Below are 23,779 nucleotides of genomic sequence, written 5' to 3'. Positions count from 1 at the left end.
ACCGCTGGGCCACCCGGGCTGCCCTTTTTTAAGATTTGCATTTATTTATTCATGAGAGACAGAGACACAGGCAGAAGGAGAAGCAGGCCCCATGCAGGGAGCCCCACGGGAGACTGGATCCCAGGTGCCCCGGGTCACGCCCTGGGCCGAAGCCGGCACTAAACCGCGGAGCCACCCGGGCTGCCCTTATATATATATATATTTTAAAGATTTTATTTATTTATGAGAGGCACACAGAGAGAGAGAGAGAGGCACAGACACAGGCAGAGGGAGAAGAAGCAGGCTCCATGCAGGGAGCCCAACACGGGACTCGATCCCAGGACTCTAGGATCAGGCCTAAACCGCTGAGCCACCCAGGCTGCCCTGTAGCACTTTTTACTAAGAATTCTTTTTTTTCACTAGGAGGGTGAATTTGTTGGCTGCAGTATGGCTTTGAGAATCCAACCCCGCCCTCCCCCCCCCCACACACACTTTTTGTCCCGGAGAGTAATTTGATAAGCCCCAGGGGAGGGCGGGGAGGGAGCACGGAGGGGAGCAGAGTCGGCATCTTCCATCCCCACAGGGCATGCCTGGCCAGCAAAGGTGGCTGAACTGTTTTTGGAGGAAGTGATGGGCTTGCCTTCGTGTGGAAGTGTGCCTTAGACTCACCCCAGGGGCTCGGGCCGCTGGGCCTGGGATGGGAACCCAGTACTTAAACTCCTAACTCGTTCCCAGGCAGCCCTGGCGCTGCTGGTCTCAGACCTCACTTTGAGAACCCGTGACTTTGCAGGTGTTCGTCAGGCAGATTGGGGCCATGAGCTGGACCTGCTTGACTCCAAAGCACAGATTGGGGAAAGTGTCCTGAAAAGAAAAGTGGAAACAAGGAGACCCGGATGGGCGCCAAGTGAGAAGAGCTCTGCCTGCTGGGGATTTCTGTTGTTTGCTTTGTGGGATTTTTAAATCCTCCCCGTTTCCCGAGAACTCTTCACCACGAGCCATATTTCCCTCTTGGACTCAGGAGGATTCAGTTGTGAGGATGACAAAATACTGAGGCCGCCTTCAGAGCCAGAGTGAAACTAGGACAGAGGCTGCTTCAGCCACATCTGGGCTGCACTTGATTTTGTTTACTTATGTAGACCCTTGGACTCTAAGCCGTCCTCAATCAAAGATGCACAATCCACGTTTTTGTTTTTTTTTGTCATCTATCTAGAAAGTGCACATATTTGTAATTTTGCTGCTTGTACTTACTAGTATTCTCCAGATAATTGGCACATACTAGTAAGTTGCATAAATGTGCAAATGCTAGCCAAAGGGCCTTTGCCCAAGGTCTAAGTTTCTTTGGGTTCCAGGAAGTTAGGGAGTCAGGTTTCAGTTCATTGTATGAACCTGCCAAAGCACCAGCCCAGGGGCCAACCCATGGATACAAAGAGTGACCCTGAGACAGAGAGTTGGTCCTCTTTTGAAATACTAAGATGAAGCCTGGACAGCCCCCCCGTTTTGGTCAGTGGAAGGGCTTTGTCTCCCGAAGGTTTAGAGAACCCCGGAGGTATTCTAAATTCCTTCCCAGTACTGCCATCCCACCTGGGCAAGGGGGTCCCTGGCCCTGGGTCCGCATACTTTAGAAGGCCCTGTTCTGTCCCTTCCAGAGCCAGATCTATGGGGGAGAATCTGTAGAGCCAAGAGAGTGAGTATTCCTGCCCAGAACTTTACCCCTCTTTCTGGAACAGGGTTAAGGAATTTATTTATTTATTTTTAAAGATTTTATTTATTTATTCATGAGAGACACAGAGAGAGAGAGAGAGAGATTGGCAGAGTGAGAAGCAGACTCCATGCAGGGAGCTGGACATGGGACTCAATCCTGGGTCTTCAGGATCAGGCCCTGGGCTGAAGGCAGCGCTAAACTGCTGAGCCACCTGGGCTGCCCCGGTTAAGGAATTTAAATACAGGCATACGCCGTTTTATTATGCTTCACTTTATTGCACTTTACCTGCAGATGTTGCATTTTTTACAGATTGAAGGATTGTGGCAACTTGATGGAGCAAGTCTGTTGGCACCATTTTCCTTTTCTTTCTTTTTTTTCCCCAGAGATGTTATTTTTAAGTCGTCTCTACATCCAACATGGGGCTTAAACTTACAACCCTGAGATCAAGAATCACACACTCCACTGACTGATCCAGCCCGCTGCCCCTTGGCACATTTTTCCAGCAGCGTTAGCTCACCTCATGTCTCTGAGTTACATTTTTGGTAGTTCTCGCAAAATGTCAAACTCTTTTATTATCCATTATATTTTTGTTATGATGATCTGTGTTCAGTGATTATGACTGGCTGAAAGCTCAGATGATGGTTGGCATTTTTTTTTAGCAATAAGATATTTTCAAATTAAGGTTTATACTTTTTTAGACATAATGCTATTGCACACTTATTGGACTATTGTATAGTATAAAAGTAACTTATACATTCAGTAGGAAATTTTATGCAACTTGCTTTATTCCAATATTCGCTTTATTGCAGTGGTCAGGAACCAAACCCACAATATCTCCAAGGTATCTTGTGATCTTGAATAGTATTTATGTCCACCTAAAGTAGGATATCTCTGTCTTGACATTGTTAACATTTTGGTTCAGATAACTACTTGTGATGGTGGCTGTCCTGTACCTTGTAGGACAGCATCCCTGGCCTCTACCCACTAGATGCTCGTAACACTTCCCTCTTCAAGCTATGACAAACAAAATACCTCCAGAAATTGCAAAATGTTCCCTGAGGGGCAAAATTGCCCCCAGTTGAGAACTACTGTTCTATAACACTCATTGAATACTTTAGAATTTCTTGGCACCCTAAGCCTGTTTCCAGGTCCTGGACAGACTAAAGATGGACTGTGTCATCATGGGTATTACACCTAAGTTTGACCATAGTGCAACATGAAACCTGCCGTGGGGAAAGAAGGAAAGACCGGGTGGGGGGCTTTCATTCTATTGCCTTCCTTCCTACATAGGACTCAAAGAAGTCCAAGAATTCCATATTTGAACCTGCCTTCTAGGTTTTTTTATTAAGATATATTTGTTAAAGCAGAAGATAGGATATATTTTAATTAGTTGTTACCTTGATTTATATCATTTAAATATTTAGTGTATGGTGTGGGGGGCTCCATTTGTGCTCTTGTCCAGTCTTATAAATGTTAGGGCAGGCCATATTCATTTTAACCTTGAGATTCCATAATGGCTTTGAAGTGCTCCTGCCGTAGAATTTAGCCCCAGAGTTCATGTGTTTCAAACTGGAGTATGACCAGAGAACTCAGGTAATTTTCAAAGGTTCACTCTTGTACCAGGCCAATCCTATTGAGAGTCATTATCTCCAAGAAGTCAAACAAATCCTAAAGTACCTTGGGTTGTCTTGAATGTGGTTGGAATCGGACAGTCAGAATGGGGCACGGGTAATCAGAGAGATTTGGATTTTATAGGGAATAAGGAAGAGGGATAGAGGACTCCCATCATACTGCAACTTGTGCAGATGACCAAGCAGCTTACCCTGTGTCACTCTGGCATTCCTCAAAGTAAGAGTCCGTGTTTGGGGACCTCTGTAGTTAGGAGGTGAGCCAGAAGGTAGACCAGAAGTTCAGTCTTGCATTTCCATTCTTTTCTTCTTCCTCTGTTTCCTTTCCTTGAGCTCATTTTTCTATTTCTCTCCTTTATCTCATCTTTTTCTCTAAATCATTTTTATTTCTGTGACTTAAGGTAATTTCCCCTTTATACCTTCATTGTTCTCAGTAAATATGTAGTTTTTTGTTAATCTCTTTCACATCACACATCACAAAGGGATTATCACCACAGCCTTTGATTATAAAAGACATATTTTTTTAAGATTTATTTTTTATTTTTTAGAAAGAGAGAGAGAGAGAGAGGAGGGGGAGGGGCAGAAGGAGAGAGAGCATCTCAAGCAGACTCCTCACTGAACTGAGAGCCAGATGCAGGGCTTGATCTCAGGACCCTGAGAGTATGACCTGAGCCTAAATCAAGAGTTGGTCAGTCAATTGGCTGAGCCACCCAGGTGCCCCCTGAAAGACATAATTTTTATGTGGATTGCAAGAAAATACCAGAGCTAGGGAAAATGCAAAGAACAAAGAGAGAGGTTTTTTTAATGCTGAGAAACAAATGCACCAACAATAGGAAGCAAACAAAAAACAGTTAAAAGTGGCATTAGCTAGTTCCGCCTGCAGATGTTAGTAAAGCCCCCAAACTGAAACCTATTACCAATAAACCCTGTAAGAAGATTATATCACAGAAGCATGAAGTATCTGAGCCATTCTTAGAAGTTGGAAAGTGAAAAGTGTAAATATTAATGTAGATTGTTAGTAAGCAGGAGTGAACCATCTACAATTAGAAGTTTGCAAACTGTATTTGCAAGGTAGCTGTATAATTAATAACCTTGTCAATAACCTATGTGATATATTTTCAGCAGTTCCAGCCTGGACTCTGGCTCAGTCTAGCCCACAGTATCTCCTTGGATAATTTTCTCTAGACCTCAACTATAAATCAGAGGTACTGTGGATACACATTAGGGCGACCTGGGAGTGGGGCGCCTGGGTGGCTCAGTCAGTTAAGCACTGACTCTTGATTTTGGCTCAGATCATGATCTCATGGTCCTGGGATCAAGCCCTGCATCAGGCTCTGTGCTCAGTGGGGAGTCTGCTTGAGTCTCTCTCTCTCTCTCTCTCTCTCTCTGCCTCTCTCCTGCTCATGTGCTCTCTCTCTCTAAAATACATCCATACATCCATACATTAAAAATAAAATAAATAAAAATTTAAAAAGGAACTACCTGGGAGGTTTTTTGAAAATGCTGGGCTTGGGCCCCAATTACATTCAAATCTTCAGTATACACATATAGTGTATATGAAAACTATAAGTGCACATTATGTTACTGTAAGACATAGGATACTAACAGTGGTTTGGGGCGCCTGGATGGTTCAGTTGGTTAAGCGGCTGCCTTCAGCTCAGATCGTGATCCTGGGAACCCTGCATCAGGCTCCCTGCTCATTGGGGAGTCTGCTTCTGCCTCTGACCTTTCCCCCATCCCCACTTGGGTTTGTCCTCTCTCTCTCAAGTAAATAAAAAAAAAAAAAAAAAAAAAAAAAAAAGTAAAAAAGAAACTAACAATGTTTGCATTGGGAATGAACCACTTATTTTGGCCCTTCATCCCATAAGAAAAATACACCTTTATTTGGTTAAATAAGCATAACCAGGTTTCTGTTACAGGAGTCAAAAGCAGTTTCTAACTGAAAAGATGAGAAGCTACCCAAGAAGTTTTAGCAGGAATATGAGTATGCCCATGCATATGTCCATGTATATGAATGATCACAAGGCGGGTGCCTGGGTGGCCCAGTCAGTTGAGTGTCAGATTCTTGATTTCAGCTCAGGTCATGATCTCAGGGACGTGAGACTGAGCCCCACGTGGAACTCTATGCTAGTGTGGAGTCTGCTTCTCCCTCTCCCTCCACCCACCCCACCCTCCACCACCACTAGTATGCCCTTTTTCTCTCTCTAAAATAAATATATAAATAAAATCTTTTAAAAAAATAATCCGGGGATCCCTGGGTGGCTCAGCGGTTTAGCACTTGCCTTTGGCCCAGGGTGTGATCCTGGAGTGCCAGGGATTGAGTCCCTGCATGGCTCCCTGCATGGAGTCTCCTTCTCCCTCTGCCTGTGTCTCTGCCTCTCTCTCTCTCACTCTCATTCTCTCTCTCTTTTTCTGTGTCTCTCATGAATAAATAAATAAATCTTTTTAAAAAAATAAAAAATTAAAATTAAAAAATGGTCCCTAGGATATCTGAGTGTGTGGACTGACCGGGTGGGGTGAGACTAAAGGCAGTGAGTCCATTTGGGAGCCATGATAAGGTTCTGGCCTAAGGCCATTACTGGAAAAAAAGGGGAGAGATAATGGAAATGGAAAACAAGCCTCAGTGACTATCTAAAGTACAAGGTGAGGGAGGGGGAAGGAAAATGTAGTTCCCCCATTTCAGGCCTGGGGCAATGGGTAGATGGTGGTGCCATTTACCAAGGAAAGCAAGTGGTGGGATAGCAAGAGCCTCATTCAGGACAAGGTGTATCAGGGGTGCCTGAGGAACCCAGAAGTGCCAAGCTGAAATTGTCCACTTGGATATGGGTTTAATCTCAGGGTCACTTCTAAGTCTGAGCTCTATATCAAACTTAACACACATGCTTTTCAGATTTATAAAGAAAATGTGGTTATTTATTCCCTGTAGGGGATGCAATTGTCTTCATGATCTTCTACTACTTTGGGTGGATAAGAATCAGGTAAGAATCACTTTGAAACATCCCTCTTGGACAGCCCCGGTGGCTCAGCAGTTTAGTGCTGCCTGTGGCTCGGGGTGTGATCCTGGAGACCCAGGATCGAGTCCCACGTCGTGCTCCCTCCCTGCACAGAGCCTGCTTTTCCCTCTGCCTGTGTCTCTGCCTCTCTCTATCTGTGTGTGTCTCTCATGAATAAATAAATAAAAATTAAAAAAAAAGAAACATCCCTCTTTGTCTCTAGTGGTGTTCCATGTCTTAACATCTATTTTAGCTGATACCTGTATAAGCCACTTCAACTTTCTTATGGTTATTATCTTCATGGGGTATCTTTTTACTTTCAGCCTATTTGTGTCCCTGAATCTTGCAGATAGCATATATTTGGATCATGCTTTTTGTATCCAATCTGAATATCTCTACTCTTTGATTGGGATTTGTAGGCTATTCACTTTAATGTAATCAATAATATGTTTGGATTTACATTTGCCATTTTGCTCTTTGTCTCCTATATGTCTCATCTCTTCTTTGTTTCTTTGTTCCTCTTTTATTGCTTTCTTTTGTGTTAAATAGGTGTTTTTTTGTATATCATTTAAATTCTTCTGTTAACTTTTTTTTACTATTTTAAAATGTATTTTCTTAGTGGTTGCTCCATAGATTACAGCATCTAAACTTACCAAAATCTAGTTGAGACTAATACTCATTTAATTCTGGTAAAATGTAGAAACTTTACTATAATATAGCTCAATTGTCTTCCCTCTCTTTTATATTACTGTTGTTATACTTATTACATTTATATGTGGTATAAACCCCAAAATACAGTGTTACAAGTATTGCTCTACACAATCTTATGTCTTGTAAAGAAATTAAGAAGAGGGGCACCTGAGTGGCTCAGTGGTTGAGCGTCTGCCTTCAGCTCAGGTCGTGATCCCAGGATCCTGGGATGAATCCCACAGGGAGCTTGCTTCTCCCTCTGCCTATGTCTCTGCCTCTCTCTCTCTCTCTCTCTCATAAATAAATAAATAAATAAATTAAATAAATGAAATCTTTTTTTAAAAAAGAAAAGAAATTAAGAGGAGAATTTAGGCAAATATATTTATAGAGTCTTTTATATTAACCACATATTTACCATTTCCAGTGCTTTTCATTCTCTGCTATGCATCCAGTTGCCATCTGATATCACTTCCTTTCAGTCTGAAAGACTTCCTGTAGTATTTTCTGAAAGGCAAGGCTGTCATCACTTTCAGTGACAGTGCCACTGAACATGGGTATCACCTACAACACCAAATCCTGTGAGCCCCCCTCAACCACAGTGGCGTGGCTGCTAGCCCTCATGGCCCTGTCCCCGCATAGCCTCCACACCATCTGGGCTGGAGGAGATGGAAGCAGTCTTAGGCCAGAATGCCTCAGACCTGCACTATTCTTACTCAAGGTTAAGCAGCTTTCAAGCATAAACACTTCTCAAATTGTCATAAGACTTTGGTTGGTTTCCAGAGCACTGAAATAGTCACTCTTGTCAATTTTGTCTCACTTTATAGTTGCATTCTGGGGAGAAAATTTGCTGACCTTTTCACTTAACCATAGCCAGAAGTCAGCTTTCTCCCCTATATTTCTGATTCTTTAGCTGGAGAATTTACATTTTGGTGTGTTCTCAAGTAATACTGTTGGCCCAGAGACCACACTTTGAAAGCCACTGCTTTAGATTAACTCAGAATCTTTTAGATACTCAAACAGCTTTCTCATGAATTATGAGCACACATAATATTTTATTTCAAATTGCTGCAGGGTGGGGTGCCTGTGTGGCTTAGTAGAGTATGCAACAGGATCTCGGGGTTGTGAGTTCAAGACCCACGCTGGGCATGGAGCCTACCTTAAGAAAAAAATGCTGCAGAGGAACAAGCATGGAATAAAGCCAGGTCAGAAATTTCTTTTTGGTAGAAACTTTTTTTTTTTTTTAAGATTTTATTTATTTATTCATGACAGACAGAGAGAGAGAGAGAGAGGCAGAGGGAGCAGGCTTCATGCCGGGAGCCCAACGTGGGACTCGATCCCGGGTCTCCAGGATCACACCCTGGGCTGAAGGCAGCGCCAAACCGCTGGGCCACCAGGGCTGCCCGAAACTTTTGTTAGAAGCAAAGGCGACTAGATAATATTGTTAATGTTAGGTTCAAGAAGACCTGTCAGGTGAATGATTGTCTATTCAGTGCCAGCCTGATGGTTCAGGTGATTCATAACAAGACAGTGCAGGTGAATGTAACTGCCCACAGAGGCTCTTAATCTCATCAGAGTCTATGAGAAAATTGCCTAATTATTTTCTAGTAAATGCTAGTCACTTTCCAGAGGAGGTGGTTAATTATCCCAAACACCACAGTTCTCAAGACTGCCTTCCTTAGACTGTGGACAGTTTCCTGTCTCACTGGTAGATGCTGAATTTTCTCCCATTCCTGTGATTGCACTCTAGGATGGACTCTGGGCATCTTGTTGGCAGCAGTGGAGGAGGGCACTCCCATCCGTGTGATGACATCAGGGTCTTTGTTGGTTTCTGCTGCAGAGCTGCTGGTCCAGTCTGGTTCTGGACTGATGACAGCTATAGTGTGACTGGTCCGACCACTGTCATCTGTGGTTCAGACCATTTGTCTTGTCACCAAGTCCTCACTTCTTTGCACTCCCCACAGCCTTCTTCTGGTCCACCAATTGACTCAGTCTTTTTGTATTCCAACACCGGGGCCCATGGAAACTTCTGCGTGCTGTAGATGCTAATCATAGGCATTGCGAAGCTCTTCAGACTTCCCTCTCCTGACACTGCCCTCTACACCTAGCTTTGCTGGCCTGGTGCCATGTTGTTATGTTTCCCATGGACCCTCGCCAAGACCTTTGATCTCTTTCCATTCATTGTTGTATACATGCCACTAAAACTTAAAGTTCTCAAGATCTTCCATTTCTATCTAGATGTTTCTACCTCAGCCCTTGGAACTCACAGGGAGAGAGGAAGTAAGGACCTATGTGGCTCACCCATGTGGCTTGCTTTCTCTGCAGCTCTCCTTTTTCCTTTCTTCCCACAATATTGAAGAAAAAGTGTTTCACTTGCTCCACTTCATAAGATCTCAAACTTTTTTTCAATCAGAACCCCTGGAGAGCTTGTTAAAACACATGACTCAGCTCCATCCCCCAGAGTTTCTGAAGCAGGTCTGAGATGGAGCCACCCCCCAGAGTTTCTGATTGAGCAGGTCTGAGACAGGGTCTGAGAATATGCATTTCTAACAAGTTCCCAGGAGATGCTGCTGCTAAACGACACTTTAAGAACCACTGTTCTCGGATCCCTGGGTGGTGCAGTGGTTTGGCGCCTGCCTTTGGCCCAGGGCGCAATCCTGGAGACCCAGGATCGAATCCCACGTCGGGCTCCCAGTGCATGGAGTCTGCTTCTCCCTCTGCCTGTGTCTCTGCCCCTCTCTCTCTCTGTGTGTGACTATCATAAATAAATAAAGAAAAAAATATTTAAAAAAAAAAGAACCACTGTTCTCTACCTTCTACCCTGATTTCTTGCTACTCCTGATTTATAGTAAAATTCTATAGGCTTTTTAAAAGGTTTAACTTTTGATTTGTTAATAGATGCTAAGGTACTTAGAAAATCCTTTTTTCTCAAGAAAAGGTTTTCAAACTATTACCTTCTAAGGTGGGGTGATTCTGTAGTTTACTGTCCAAACTGGAACACCTTTGAGAGTAAAATGGATGGCTACTTAAAATAATGCTAAGACCACAAGTGTAGATGGGACTGTGCTAGACATGCCAGGATGGCTGGTCACCCCATTCTATGGCCCCAAGATAATTAACTTTGGAACTCAAAGCAATCACTTATTTCCTTATTCTGGGGGGTGAACAGCCTCTCCTTTTCTGTGACAAAAAGGCCCATGACTCAGACTTGCAGATGGGAGGCTACCAGGGACTGTGATTTCAGAGACAAACAAAAACACAGTAGTTTTATATTTTCAAAACACCACATCCATCATAAATATTTGTAGTTATCCACCTGTGGTCCCAAAAAGCCTTACTAGTCTAGCCACAAATAAAGGTATTTTGCATTTTCTTCTTGGCATGAGCCCCCACCAGCTTGATTGGGTCTTTGCACTTCTCTTCATCCCCAGGTGTCTTTAGTTATTTCTGGGCATATCTCTGCTACTGCCCATCATGAGGTTGTTACTAACTAAGATGGTTGGGAAGACTGTAAGTGGAGCAGGTTTGAGGGAAGATATCAGTGGTTTCATTTTGGATATAGTTCAGTTTATGATATCCCTCAGTTATGTAAGACAAAAGTAATAATGGGCCTTCCTTTTCAACATCTATCCAATTACCATAGACAGAATTGAACTGAACTGTAAAGATCACTTTCCAAGGGCATTTGCATGGCTCAGTTAAGCATCTGACTCTTGATTTCATCTGAGGTTATGATGTCAAGGTCATGAGATCAAGCCCCGTGTGGGTCTCCATGCTGGGCGTGGAGTCTACTTAAGATTCTCTTTCTCTCTCCTGCTTCTCCCCACCCCTCTGTCTCTCAAAAAAAAAAAAAGTTTTTTCCAGTCCTAGCAAGCACTTTTGATCACCAGCCCCATAGCCTAGATTTCTTTTCAGAGTCTGCACCCCATCCCATGACTGGAGGAAATCCTGATTATCTAAACCATCGAGGGTCACCCCATTCTGTATGACAGTGATGAGTTTAGGGATAAGCCTGACACCTACCCAGTGCTGGTCAGTGAGACATGAGGGGCATGCATTTGGAGGCTTCTGGGAAATGTTCCTTTTCTTTAAAAAAGATATGCAAAATGGGGTGCCTGGGTGGCTCAGTCGGTGAAGCATCTGCTTTCAGCTCAGGTCATGATCCCAGGGTCCTAGGATTGGACAGGCCCCACATGTGGATCCCTGCTCAGAGGGGAATCTGCTTCTCCTTTTGCCCCTTCCTCCGATTATCTTCTCTCTCGAGCACGTACTCTCTTTCAAATAAGTAAATAAAATCTTTTTTTTTTTTAATGATATGTAAAATTAATTGGTCACCATCTTCTGGATGTCCTGGGGCAACCACCTTGCAAATGTGACAAGAGCTAAACTGAGCAAAACAAGCTGAAGATGGTACAGCTGAAAGATGGCAACTTCTAACCTGTTGCTTAACTGGCTGGAACTGCCCATCTCCAGAACTCCTCTTTAAGATCATGCACCACTTCATCAGTGAAGCCACTTCTAGATGAGTTTTCCTCACTTGTTAAGGCATCACAACTGTACAACATACAAAAGGAAGGTCATCCTAAGGAAGAAAATACAGGGATCCCTGGGTGGCGCAGCGGTTTAGCGCCTGCCTTTGGCCCAGGGCGCGATCCTGGAGACCCAGGATCGAATCCCACGTCGGGCTCCCGGTGCATGGAGCCTGCTTCTCCCTCTGCCTATGTCTCTGCCTCTCTCTCTCTCTCTCTCTCTCTCTCTGTGTGACTATCATAAATAAATAAAAATTTAAAAAAAAAAAAAAAAAAAAGAAAATACAGCAAGTTCCAGGCAGTAGATAGAGTCCCAATATGTTACTGGAAAGGTCCAGCAGGATGATTTCCAATGCAAGGACCTGACTTGCTCATGAACTTCCATAGAAACTGCCTGGGTGGTCATAGATCTATACTTTTCTTTTGCCAGTGAGGGCAGGAGTTCCCACATGAGGGTATCTACACCCGTGGTTCTAGTGAATGAGGCCTGCTGTTGACTCCAGGTTCCCCCCTCATGTCCAGAACTTTTCCTCAGCACCCAGAGTAGAGTCTGTGAATTGTTCTCATGCTCCTTATTCCATGCAGTACTCACAAGCACTTGTTAGAAGGCCAGGATGCTATCATAATTCCCACTTTATAAGTTGAAGATTAAGACTCAGGAAGGTGGTCATAGCCTAGAAAGGCTAAAACCCAAACTTGAACCCAGATACTCTGAATTCTAGGCCAGCACTCTTCAAAGTACCATGGGATTTGTTTTAAAGCCTAAAATAACATCACTGTCCTTGCTTGATTATTCTAATTTTGCATATTAAATATGATTAAAGGAACTAAATATAACATGCCCATGAGTCTTGATTCAAACAAAACACATATTGAGTACCTAAGGTCTATAGGATATGTTATTGGTTTTACTAAACTGTTACCAAAAATAACAGTAATCTTTTTTTTTTTAGATTATATTTTTAATTAATCTCCATACCCAACGTGGGGCTTGAACCCACAACCCTGAGATCAAGAGTTGCATGTTCCACTGACTGACCCAGCCAGGCATCCCCCCTCCAAATAGCAATAATTAATCTTCCTTCATTCATATGCCACTTTATCAGGACTCTTTTCCCCTCTTACAGTTTTCATACAACATGTGCTTTCTGTTAAGCTTTCACATTAATTCTAGAAGCAACCTTTTTATTACTCTTGACAGTGAACACAGATTTAAATTTATAGCAGTTCTGTTGCTCATGCGTTAACTGTACATCCAGTGTCCTTCCAACCTGTTCATGTGTGTTCTTTCTCTCAAATAAATAAACCTTGTTTAAAAAATCCCTTCTTAAAAAAAAGCTTGCGTTTATTTTCATTCCCACCCTCAGTGTTTGTTTCCCTGCAGCCTCACCAGACTTTTGTAGGACCAGTCTCTCTATCCTCCAGTCTGAGAGCTTAAAATAAAATCTCATTTTTCATTTCCATTTCTTTAATTATCTTTGTTAATGAGCACACCTTCATGTGTTGTCTCCGAAAGTCCGTAAATTGCTAGGGGCCTATTATTCCCCTTTTAACTGCTGGTCCATTTCTTATTTACTCTATTTCAGACACTTTACGTGCTTTTTTTTTTTAGATCACTATCTTTTTTTTTTTTTTTTTTTGTTCTGTCATTTGAATGAAACTTGATCTTTTACGTAAACCTAAGGCAAGAGATTGTGGGAAACTATGTTTCTACAGTGAAGGGGAATTAGCTTCTTGGTGTTGAAATTATTTGATGCAGCTGTGAGGTGGGTATGGAAAACACCTAATAAAATTATGAATCTGTGCTGGGTGCAGTTTCTGCACACACACACACACACACACAGAGTGTAAACAGACCAGAAATGAGGTGCATTTGAAAGTATGTCAGTGAGTGGGACTTTCTATGAATCTGTAAGAAGGCAAAAATCCCTCTTTCTTTAGATGAGAAGGCTTCAGCTGGGTTATCAAACTGGTGGTAGTCCAACAGACTACCTGTCCATCCTGATTTTCTCTTGTAACCGAGTCATTTAGTTCATAATTAAGAAAAGTGAGGAGAGCAACTCCTGGGCATATACCCAAAAGAATTGAAAGGGTATGAACAGCTGTCTGTATACCCATGTTTATAGCAGTCTGATTTACAGTAGCTGAAAGATGGAATCAAACCAAGTCTCCATGGACAGTTGAATGGGTAAGCACAACGTGGTGTAGAAATACAGTGGAATATTATTCAGCCTTAAAAAGGAAGAAAGGAAATTCTTACACTTGCTATTACATAAATTACCTTTCATTATGCAGAGGATATAAGACAGACACAAAAGGACAAATACTGTATGATTCCACTTATATGAGGGAGCTAGAGCAGTCAGGGCCATAGACAAAGAAAGTAGAATAGTGGGTGCCAGGAGCTGGGGATGGGAAATAGGGAGGTTTTGTTAAATGGGTACAGAGTTTCAGTTTTGCAAGATGAAAAAAAAGATCTGGAGGTGGATGGTGGTGATGGTTACACTAGTATGAATGTACCTGGTACCACTGACCTATGTACTTAAAAATGGTTCAGGTAGGGCAGCCCCGGTAGCGCAACGGTTTAGCGCCGCCTGCAGCCCAGGGCGTGATCCTGGAGACCCTGGATTGAGTCCCACGTCGGGCTCTCTGCATGGAGCCTGCTTCTCCCTCTGCCTGTGTCTCTGCCTCTGTGTGTGTGTCTCTATGAATAAATAAATAAAATCTTAAAAAAAAAAAAAGGTTCAGGTAGAGGGGCACCTGGGTGGCTCAGTCGGTTAAGCATCTGCCTTCAGCTCAGGTCATGATCTCAGGGTGCTGGGATGGAGCCCTGCATCTGGCTCCCTGCTCATCAGGGAGCCTGCTTCTCCCTCTCCCTCTGCTCCTCCCCACTGCTCGTGCTCTCTCTCTCTGTCTCTCTCAAATAAATAAGTAAAACATTTGTAAAAAATTAAAAAAAAAACAACAGTAATCGTTATGTTATGTATATTTTACCACAGTTAAAAATTAGGTAAGTGAGTAAAGGACCAGTGAAGAGGGGTGATTTTTGCCCTGTTTCACACCAGATAATTTCACACACAAGGGCATACCCAGGACCGTGGCCCTGTGACCAGTGTACACTCACTCCTTTCACACTGGGCCACATCTCCAACCTACTGGCTATAAGAAGTCTTACTGGAAATCAGAGATGGCTCCTTGTCCAGAAGTGACAGTGCAGAATACTGCTTGGAGTGTTCCAGAAAAATGGGTGACTCACTGGACCCGTGTGTTGTGAGGTCTGTTTCATTTTTGTTGTTGAAGGAAAGCACAAGAGAACATTGTTAGGGTTTGCTTGTTCGTATTAGAGGCATTGGTGGTGGCCTTGCATTGTAGATGATTAAGGAAGGAGGGACTCATACTTCCCAGCTTAAAGCTCTTTAGTTTCCAATTTGAGTAGTGAGAAGGGGGATTTTTTAAAAAGATTTTATTTATTTATTCATGAGAGATACAGAGAGAGGCAGAGACACAGGCATAGGGAAAACCAGGCTCTTCTAGGGAGCCCGATGTGGGACTTGATCCTGGGACTCCAGAACCATGTCCTGAGCCAAAGGCAGATGCTCACCCGCTGAGCCACCCAGGCATCCCAAGGGAGATGTTTTTGCCCTGGTTCTAACCTCAGGCCCTCATCAGCCCACCCCTTCCTAGCTCTTCACCTCCAAGGAGGAAGGGTGGCTAATTCCCGTAATTTACTTATCATGTTTATTTTTCACTCTGCCCTCCCATGTTAGAATGTAAGCTCTCATGAATGCAGAGTTTTGTCTGTTTTATTGGCTGGTGTATTCCAAATGTCTGGATCAGTGTCTGGCAATCAATAAGCATTTGACAATGAATGACTTCTATGTCTACTCCAAACAGCAAGTTGGATATGAGAACTCAGGGCCTCCCATGGGGCCTGGGGACTTGTCCTCATTCCTGCCCCTTTGTCCAACAAGCCAAGACCCTCTGGTCCAAAGATCTCAGATAGGACTGAGGAGGAAGGAGAGCTGGCTAGGAGGCGTTAAGCCCAAACCTCACCTACCAATCCTGGGGGAGGGAGCTGGAGATAGGGTTGGGTGACGAGCAAGGGGCAGACTCTTACCTGTGTACTTTCTAGGGCCATTTGACTTGGCCATGATCATGTACTGTGTGAGCTTTTCCAAAATTAGTATAGTTTTTAAAAATGCTGAACTATTGAAAATACTCCCAAGCAAATCTTTATAAGATACAAGATTCACCTTTGGTTGGGACTTAAAAACAAGGCAGTCAGCCTAAAATTGGGGTGCTTATGCTAAATCCCACATCACAAAACCAAGACTTAACTGAATTACAGTCTTGGTGCTCCCAGAAATGGAATCTTAAACCAGTCAGTCAGGAATCGTGCTAGTTAGGTATCCCCCTGACAGACCCCTTGCCATCCCCTACAGGATAGTAACCTTGAAGCAACCAGCCTGTTTTTTTTTGTTTTTTTTTTTTTTTTTGCCTCATATAATTTCCTTCTTCCTGCTGCCTTCTGACTATAAGAGTCTTTCATTTTGTGAAGCATCTCAGGACTCTTGTCTGCTAGATTGGATGCTGCTGTCTGATTCCAGTCGATTTTTGCTCAAAGTCTAAAAATGCTTAATGTGCCTCAGTTTACTTTTCACAAGACTGAGAGGTAAATTTTTCAGTTCTCAGAGAGTTTTTTCCTCAAGAATTAAAAACAACCGAAAGCCATCTCATACGGGTGTCTTTCTTCAACTTCGACTTTGCCTGTCTTGTTCATCATCAAATCTCTCTAGTGCCAGTATAGCGCTGCCACAGAGGAAACCCTTAATAAATATTTGATGGGGCAGCCCGGGAGACCCAGTGGTTTAGTGCCACCTTCGGCCCAGGGTGTGATCCTGGGGACCCGGGATCGAGTCCTGCATTGCGCTCCCTGCATGGAGCCTGCTTCTCCCTCTGCCTGTCTCTCTCTCTTTCTCTCTCTCTCTCTCTCTCTGTGTGTGTGTCTCTCATGAATAAATAAATAAAATCTTTAAAATAAATGAATAAATATTTGATGAATAAATTAGTTGGTATCAAAAGAAAATCCAAGCTGCTTATATTCCTCAATTCTGCATTTTGCTAAGGAAAGGATATTTGTGTCAAGTGTGCTACTGTGATTATGTATATATTTGGTCTTCCATGTCTGGCCCAAAGCCCCCCCTTGAATTCCCTAAGTGATAAGAACATTAATGAAATGACTGCTGGAAGCACCTTAGAATGGGAACTGGTTGCCCTGAGAACCAGCCATGTGATGAGACGGTTAGAACTGGATGGAAGTCCCTGACCTACACTAGGGAGAAGGACTGGAGATTGGATCAATCACCAGTGGCCAGTGGTTTAATCATTCAAGCCTATCCAATAGGTCTCCGTAAAAACCTAAAAGGACTGGTCTAGAGAGCTTGTGGGTTGGTGAACACGTGAAGATTTAGGGAGATTGGCGCCCCTAGAGAGGGCATGGAAGCTCCACGCCCTTTCCCCAAGCCTGGCCCTGTGCATCTCTTCCACTTGGCTGTTCCTGAGTTATAATAAACCAGAAATCTAGTAAGTAATGTGTTCCTCTTAAGTTCTGTGAGCCGCCCTAACAAATTAATCAAGGCCAAGGAAGGGGTACTTGGAACCTCCAGTCTATAGCTGGTGGGTCAGAAGCCCAGGTGACAAACTAATAGGAAGTCCTATTTCAGTCATGTCATATTCATACTGAGGGAGCTGACCACGAAACGATCATGAAATGATCACTGAGATGGATCAGGTCTCTGGGATCAATCCACAGACTGCCACATTTGGAAGACTGTAACAGACCCCTATCCAGGAATATCAGCTGAAGCTCCAAACCAAGAATAGCAGTGACATGTTACAAGACCCTAACATTCTTTTTCTTTCTTTCTTTCTTTCTTTCTTTCTTTCTTTCTTTCTTTCTTTCTTTCTTTCTTCCTTCCTTCCTTCCTTCCTTCCTTCCTTCCTTCCTTCCTTCCTTCCTTCCTTTTTCTTTCTTTCTTTCTTTCTTTCTTTCTTTCTTTCTTTCTTTCTTTCTTTCTTTCATTTATTTATTTGAGAGAGAAATAGAGAGCATGAGCAGGGGAGAGGAGCAGAGGGGGAGGGAGAAGTAGGCTCCCCGCTGAGCAGGGACACCCTCTCCACTCAGGGCTCTATCATAGAACCCTGAGATCATGACCTGAGCTGAAGGCAGCTGATTAACCCACTGAGTAACCTCAGAGTCTCTCAGGGTCCTTAGGGTCTCCTCCAAGACCCTAACATTCTTTTTTTCTTTTTTTTAAAGATTTTATTTATTTATTCATGAGAGACACACGGAGAGAGGCAGAGACACAGGCAGAGGAAGAAGCAAGCTCTCTCTGTCTCTCATGAATAAATAAATGAAATCTTAAAAAAAAAAAGAAAAAAGAATGTTAGGGGAAGTGGGTGGGGGGTTGGGGTGACTGGGTGATGGGCAATGAGGGGGACACTTGGGATGAGCACGAGGTGTTATGCTATATGTTGGCAAATTGAACTCCAATAAAAATTTTTTTTTAAATAATAATAATTGGGGGGAAAAAAAAGCAGGCTCGACATGGGACTGGATCCCGGGTCTCCAGGATCAGGCCCTGGACTGAAGGCGGCACTAAACCGCTGAGCCACCTGGGCTGCCCTGACCCTAACATTCTTTTTTTTTTTTTTTTTTTTAAAGATTTTATTTATTTATGATAGACATAGAGAGAGAGAGAGACAGAGACACAGGCAGAGAACAGGCTCCATGCAGGGAGCCCGACATGGGACTCGATCCCGGGACTCCAGGATCACGCCCTGGGCCAAAGGCAGGCACTAAACTGCTAAGCCAGCCAGGGATCCCCTGACCCTAACATTCTTAAGAGAGAGGTAGGGATCTCTCCTTATAAGTTGCTAAGAGGTGACTGGACCAGTTTTTTTTTTTTTTTTTTTTTTAAGATTTTATTTATTTATTCATGAGAGACACAAAGAGAGAGAGAGGCAGAGACACAGGCAGAGGGAGAAGCAGGCTCCATGAAGGGAGCCTGATGTGGGACACGATCCCAGGACTCTAGGATTCCACTGTGGGCCAAAGGCAGGCGCTAAACCGCTGAGCCACCCAGGGATCCCCCTGGACCAGTTTTTGACCTGGAACCATGCCCTCCTGTGGGCTTTATAGGAGAAAGGGAGGGATCAGTCAGCCTGATCAGAGTGAGCATTTCTTTGAAGAACATATTGGCTTATAGAAGGGAAGGATGATTTTTTAGTGCTACCCCCCAGACTCAAGGCAAATAATGCCTGGAGTGTGGTGGTTGCCTGCCTGCCAAGGACAAAGACCCCCAGGCCAAACTGGAGGAGGTTCAGAGAATGGCTAGTGGGGGACAGGAGTTGTAGGGGTGTTGTGGGGTGAGGAGGAGTTGGGAGATGGAGGAGGACTTTTTTTTTTTTTTTAAGATTTTATTTATTTATTCATGAGACACACAGAGAGAGAGAGGCAGAGACACAGGGAGAGGGAGAAGCAGGCTCCCTACAGGAAGCCCAACGTGGGACTCTCAATCCGGGGTCTCCAGGATCACGCCCTGGGCTGAAGGCGGCGCTAAACCGCTGAGCCACCCAGGCTGCCCTGCTTTTCACTTTACTTTCTGTTCTGCTTAATTTTTTAAAAAGATTTTATTAAGTAATCTCTACACCCAACACAGGGCTCAAATTTACAATCCCAAGATCAAGAGTCACAAGCTCCAAGATTGAGCCAGCTGCTTAATTTTTAATTGTTAAAAAGCTGGTTAAATTTATTGCTTGCTAAAAAAAAAATATATATATATATATATATATATATATATATATATTGCTTGCTTTGGGAGCACATATACTAAAATTGGAACTATACAGAAAAGGTTAGTATGACTCCTCCACAAGGATGACACGCAAATTCATGGTGTTCCATATTTTTATCAGGATGAACACTGTGTAATGTATAGAATTATTGAATCGTTATACTTGAATAAAAAGTAAAAAGACTGAATAAATGGGAAAGACAGCCCATGTTCCTGGATAGGAAGAATAAATATTATAAAGATACCAATTCTCAAATTATTTTATATTTTAATGTAATTCTAATGAGAATTCCACTGGGGTGTTTTATTGGTTTGGGTTTTTTTTGTTTTTTTTTTTTTGTTTTTTGGTGGAATGCTGATAAAGGATTCGAAAGCTTGTTTGGAAGAATAAATTGGTGAGAATGACTTAGCAAATTTGTTTTAAAAGCTGGTTATATTTATATTTAATTTGTTTAAAAGCCACTTTGGCTCCTCTCTTATGAGAGTGACACTTGGAGATGTTAAATCAATGTTTCCCTAGTGTTTTTTTGTTTTGTTTTGTTTTGTTTTTGGCTTTTTAAGTCTTCGTTTTTTTTGTTTGTTTGTTTGTTTGTTTTTTTAATTTTCTTATTTATTTGCAGGAAAGAGCAAGCAGGCACAAGCAGGGAGCAGCAGAGGGAGAGGGAGAAACAGACTCCCCACTGAACAGGGAGCCTGACATGGGCTCAATTCCAGGACACCGAGATCATGACCTGAGCAGAAGGCAGACACAACCAACCAGCTGAGCCACCCAGACACCCCTGTTTTCATTTAATTCCGGTTAAGAGGCACCTGGCTTGATCAGTAGGTAGAGCATACGACTTGATCTTGGAGTCATGAGTTCAAGTCCCACATTGGGTATAGAGATTACTTAAAAAATATAACAACAACAATAATAATTCCAGTTAGTTAAAATACAGTGTTATAGTAGTTTCAGGTATGCAGTACAATGAATGCTTCCCCACCTCTCATGTGCATAAAATCACCTGAAGATCTTGTTAATACAGGCTCTGTTTCAGCAAATATGGGGTGGGCCTGATGTAACACATTTCCATCAAGCTCCCAGGTATCTGTCTACTGCTGGCACATGGACCACATTTTGAGTAGCAAAGGTTAAGTAACTTGCCCAAGGCTACCCAGCCAGGACTGAAATTCTGATCATTTTTGTACCTAAATAAAATTGATACTCTTTTTTTTTTTTAAGATTTTATTTATTTACTCATGAGAAATGCAGAGACACAGGCAGAGGGAGAAGCAGAGTCCATGCAGGGACCCCGACGTGGGACTCGATCTCAGGACTCCAGGATCACAACCTGGGCCGAAGGCAGGTGCTAAACTGCTGAGCCACCCAGGGATCCCTGACAAATAAAATAGGTCTACATATTTACCAAAAAAAAAAGATGGACTCTTGCCTTTTTCTTTCGGTTTATGTTGAACAACCCCTAGAAATCAGAATGTTCTAGATGGTTGCAATGCCACCTGCATTGTCTGTTATGGTGGCTATTTCCATGTTGGTGTGGGGAATGGTTTATTTTAAAACAATTACAAATGATTCTGTTAAATCGCAACCTTCAGTAGAGTTATGTTTCCCCTTAAGCAGTTATGCAACCAGTTATATAATCAGCAGCGTGGCATAGTGCCCTTTGTACTTGCCAGGAGTTTGCTAGAAAAGAGCCCACCAGAGAGTAAAGATGTTCCTTACTCCTTTCCTAACCCTACCCCTGGGGCCACCAAAGGGAACCATGCTTATTCCACTAAACTGTCATCCTTGGCCATCCCAAGGATCTTGGGTGGCAATGAGTCACTCTCTGGAGTCCTGTGTGCCGGGCCATTCATTGCATGGTGCCCTCCTGGTCCCACTGAGTGGGAGTGTTCATTAGACTCCTTTTACAGATAAGGAAAGGGAGGCTCTGGCTCATTATTTTTTGCCTAAGGTTACAAACCCAGGACTCAAAGCTTCATCCTTCTGAGGCCAGAGTCCCTGCTCCTTCTCACTTCACTGTGCAGAAAATCATAGGGGTCCCCATCGGGCAAGTGTTGGAGGAAGCCCTGGAGCCTTTTTGGTGGGTTTCAGTAGAGCAGCCCAAGGCCCTTTTCTGTAATCTGCCTTTCCTCCTCATGGAGAGCACTGTAGCTTTCTTAATTTTTCTGTAAAGGAGATTCATTTCTGTTTCAAACATTTGGAAGTCACATCTCAGCCAGTTCAGTTCACCTTATTTGATTCCACATATTCTGGGGTGAGTCAGGGCTTCTTCATCAAGTCAAGGTTGTTTCTCTTTTCTTTTCCCACAGAAGCTCTTAACATTGCTGACTCATTCTTGTCTTTCAAGCCTTTATTTCAATGTCACCTTTTTTTTTTTTTAATTTATTTGTTTTAAGTAATCTCTGCACCCAATATGGGGCCTGAACTCACAACCCTGAGATCAAGAGGTACATGCTCTTCTAGCTGAGTCAGCCTTCTTAAAGAGACCATTGCTGACCACCAGAAAACCACCCAAACACTGTTTTACTCCCCTATAAACAGTGGCCACCTGCTAGTATGTATTTGGTTTATTTTTGTCATTTGTGTCTGCCCATCATCACTCCCACCAATGCTTGACATTAATGGGTGCTTGACATTAATGGGTAAATATTTGTTAATCAGTCAGTATGCCTGGGAGGAGGCTTTTGGTTCATTTGTGGGAATGAGACAGGGTAATGGAAGGGGGGCATCGATCACTAATGACAAGGCTTCTCATTATTTCAGTCTTGTGCCCAAAATAAGCACCCATCAAGGCTTTGGCAACCCAAGTGTTGAGTTTGGGTCTCTCCAAGCTTTTGTCTGTGTTAGGAAGAAATAAAATAGTTGCCTCTGGCTGTGGCTTCCTTTCCAAGGAAGGCTGGAAGAGAATGAAAATCCCGAGAACAGCTGGGATGGGTTTGGGGAACTAGACAGAAGTTCTGTCCTCCTTTAGGACACAGAGTTGCGCTTAGAGGAAGCTCTGAGGGAAAGTGAACAAGCCTTTTCTTCTCACTCCCAGCTCCCTGCTTGCCCCTCCTTCTCCTCCTCCCCTCTATTGTAAGGTTTGGCCTCATCTCTATTGAACTTTGTCCTATTTAGAGGTAGAATAATTTTCCAAGTGTCAACAACATTCCCACGGCTAAGATTTAAAAAGTGAATAAAAGAGGTGAATTTACACCTTTTGCACAAATTGCAAGCCAATTTTCATTGTAACAGTACCTCACCAGGAAATGTAATTTGATGAAGAATGAGGTTTGTTAATCTTTTGGATTCCTTTTTTTTCTTTTTGACTGCCCAAACTGAAAGTGTGCGCCCCCTAAGGGTCTGGCTGCACTCAATCAGAGAGAGATACTGAGGCCAGCTGGACCTGACCCCAGAAACAAGTGGGGTCAAGGAAGCACTTTCCTTCCATCCATGATGAGCAGAGGAAAGTATGGGACGCAAATTCTCAATCACCAGAATCGACTGCTTTTTTTGCAGAGGGCCGTTGTTAAATTCACTTCTGCGCTCCCCTATGCCACTCCTTCCTTCTGCTCTGCTCAGTTTCCATTTTCCAGTCCTGCTACGCAGCCAGGTTGGGATTTCTCCATCAAAGTTGTGCGGCTGCAGAGGCTGAGAGGTGCAGGTACTCCACTTGTTGTAATGGATTACAAGGGAAGGGCGTTATGCAATAAAGATTTAACCTTGCCCAAAGAGAGATCTGGTCTTTTTCCTGAACCCCCAGGGGGTGATCTCTAAACCCTGAGAATGTGCTGCCTGATAAGAGCGATTTTGTTTACTTGGATGTCTTGGGTCATGCCAGATAGTCTAACAATGCGATTTGTAGTGAGGGCTTTGGTCAGGTCGTATCGGCTCAGCCTTGAATAGACCGGAGACCGAGGTCAGCCATGTGGGCAGCCAACCGTGTCCACAAGATCCCAAGAGCCCCAAGAAAAACTCCGCACTCATGGCTTGAGTAAACTTTCCTGGTTGGCAATAGTCCATGCATATTGTCATGAATTGTTGCTAAGAATCAACACTCTCCACGACTTTACTGGGAGAGGACAGCTGAGGCTTTGTGTATGTATGGAACTCTCCTGGGCCCTACCTGACGCATCTCTTCCCTTGGTTGATTTTAATCTGTATCCTTTCACTGTGATAAATCAGAACAGTAAGTATAATAGGTTTCAGCAAGTGCTGATAGTCCTTCTTGTGAATTCTTGAACTTGGGGAGCTTAGGGTGGGGATCCCTAGACTTGCTCTGGGTGTCAGAAGTGAAGGTAGTCTTGAGAACTGTTCTGTAACTTTACAGGCACTTACTAGGAATCCGAATGTGTGCTCTCTAGTCCTGTATTCTCCACTTGCTGGCTGAATAAGCCACTTCATCTCCTTAAACCTCCTTTTCCT

General features: G+C 43.3%; 1 long non-coding RNA gene and 1 pseudogene across 1 annotated transcript in view; both read left to right on the top strand.

Moving 5' to 3' along the window:
- Nucleotides 1-23,779, top strand: part of LOC140621557 (uncharacterized) — a 93,448-nt gene that overhangs the window by 1,232 nt on the left and 68,437 nt on the right. Inside the window, exons 2-3 of the long non-coding RNA XR_012021307.1 lie at nt 770-883; nt 6,236-6,287. This is a non-coding gene — a long non-coding RNA (uncharacterized lncRNA). The remainder of the gene's footprint in view (nt 1-769; nt 884-6,235; nt 6,288-23,779) is intronic.
- Nucleotides 19,390-19,490, top strand: LOC140621865 (U6 spliceosomal RNA; annotated as a pseudogene).

The sequence above is a fragment of the Canis lupus genome, chromosome 30, assembly GCF_048164855.1.
Source record: "Canis lupus baileyi chromosome 30, mCanLup2.hap1, whole genome shotgun sequence".
Classification (NCBI taxonomy): Eukaryota; Metazoa; Chordata; class Mammalia; order Carnivora; family Canidae; genus Canis; species Canis lupus.
This window is presented reverse-complemented; position numbering and strand designations above follow the sequence as displayed.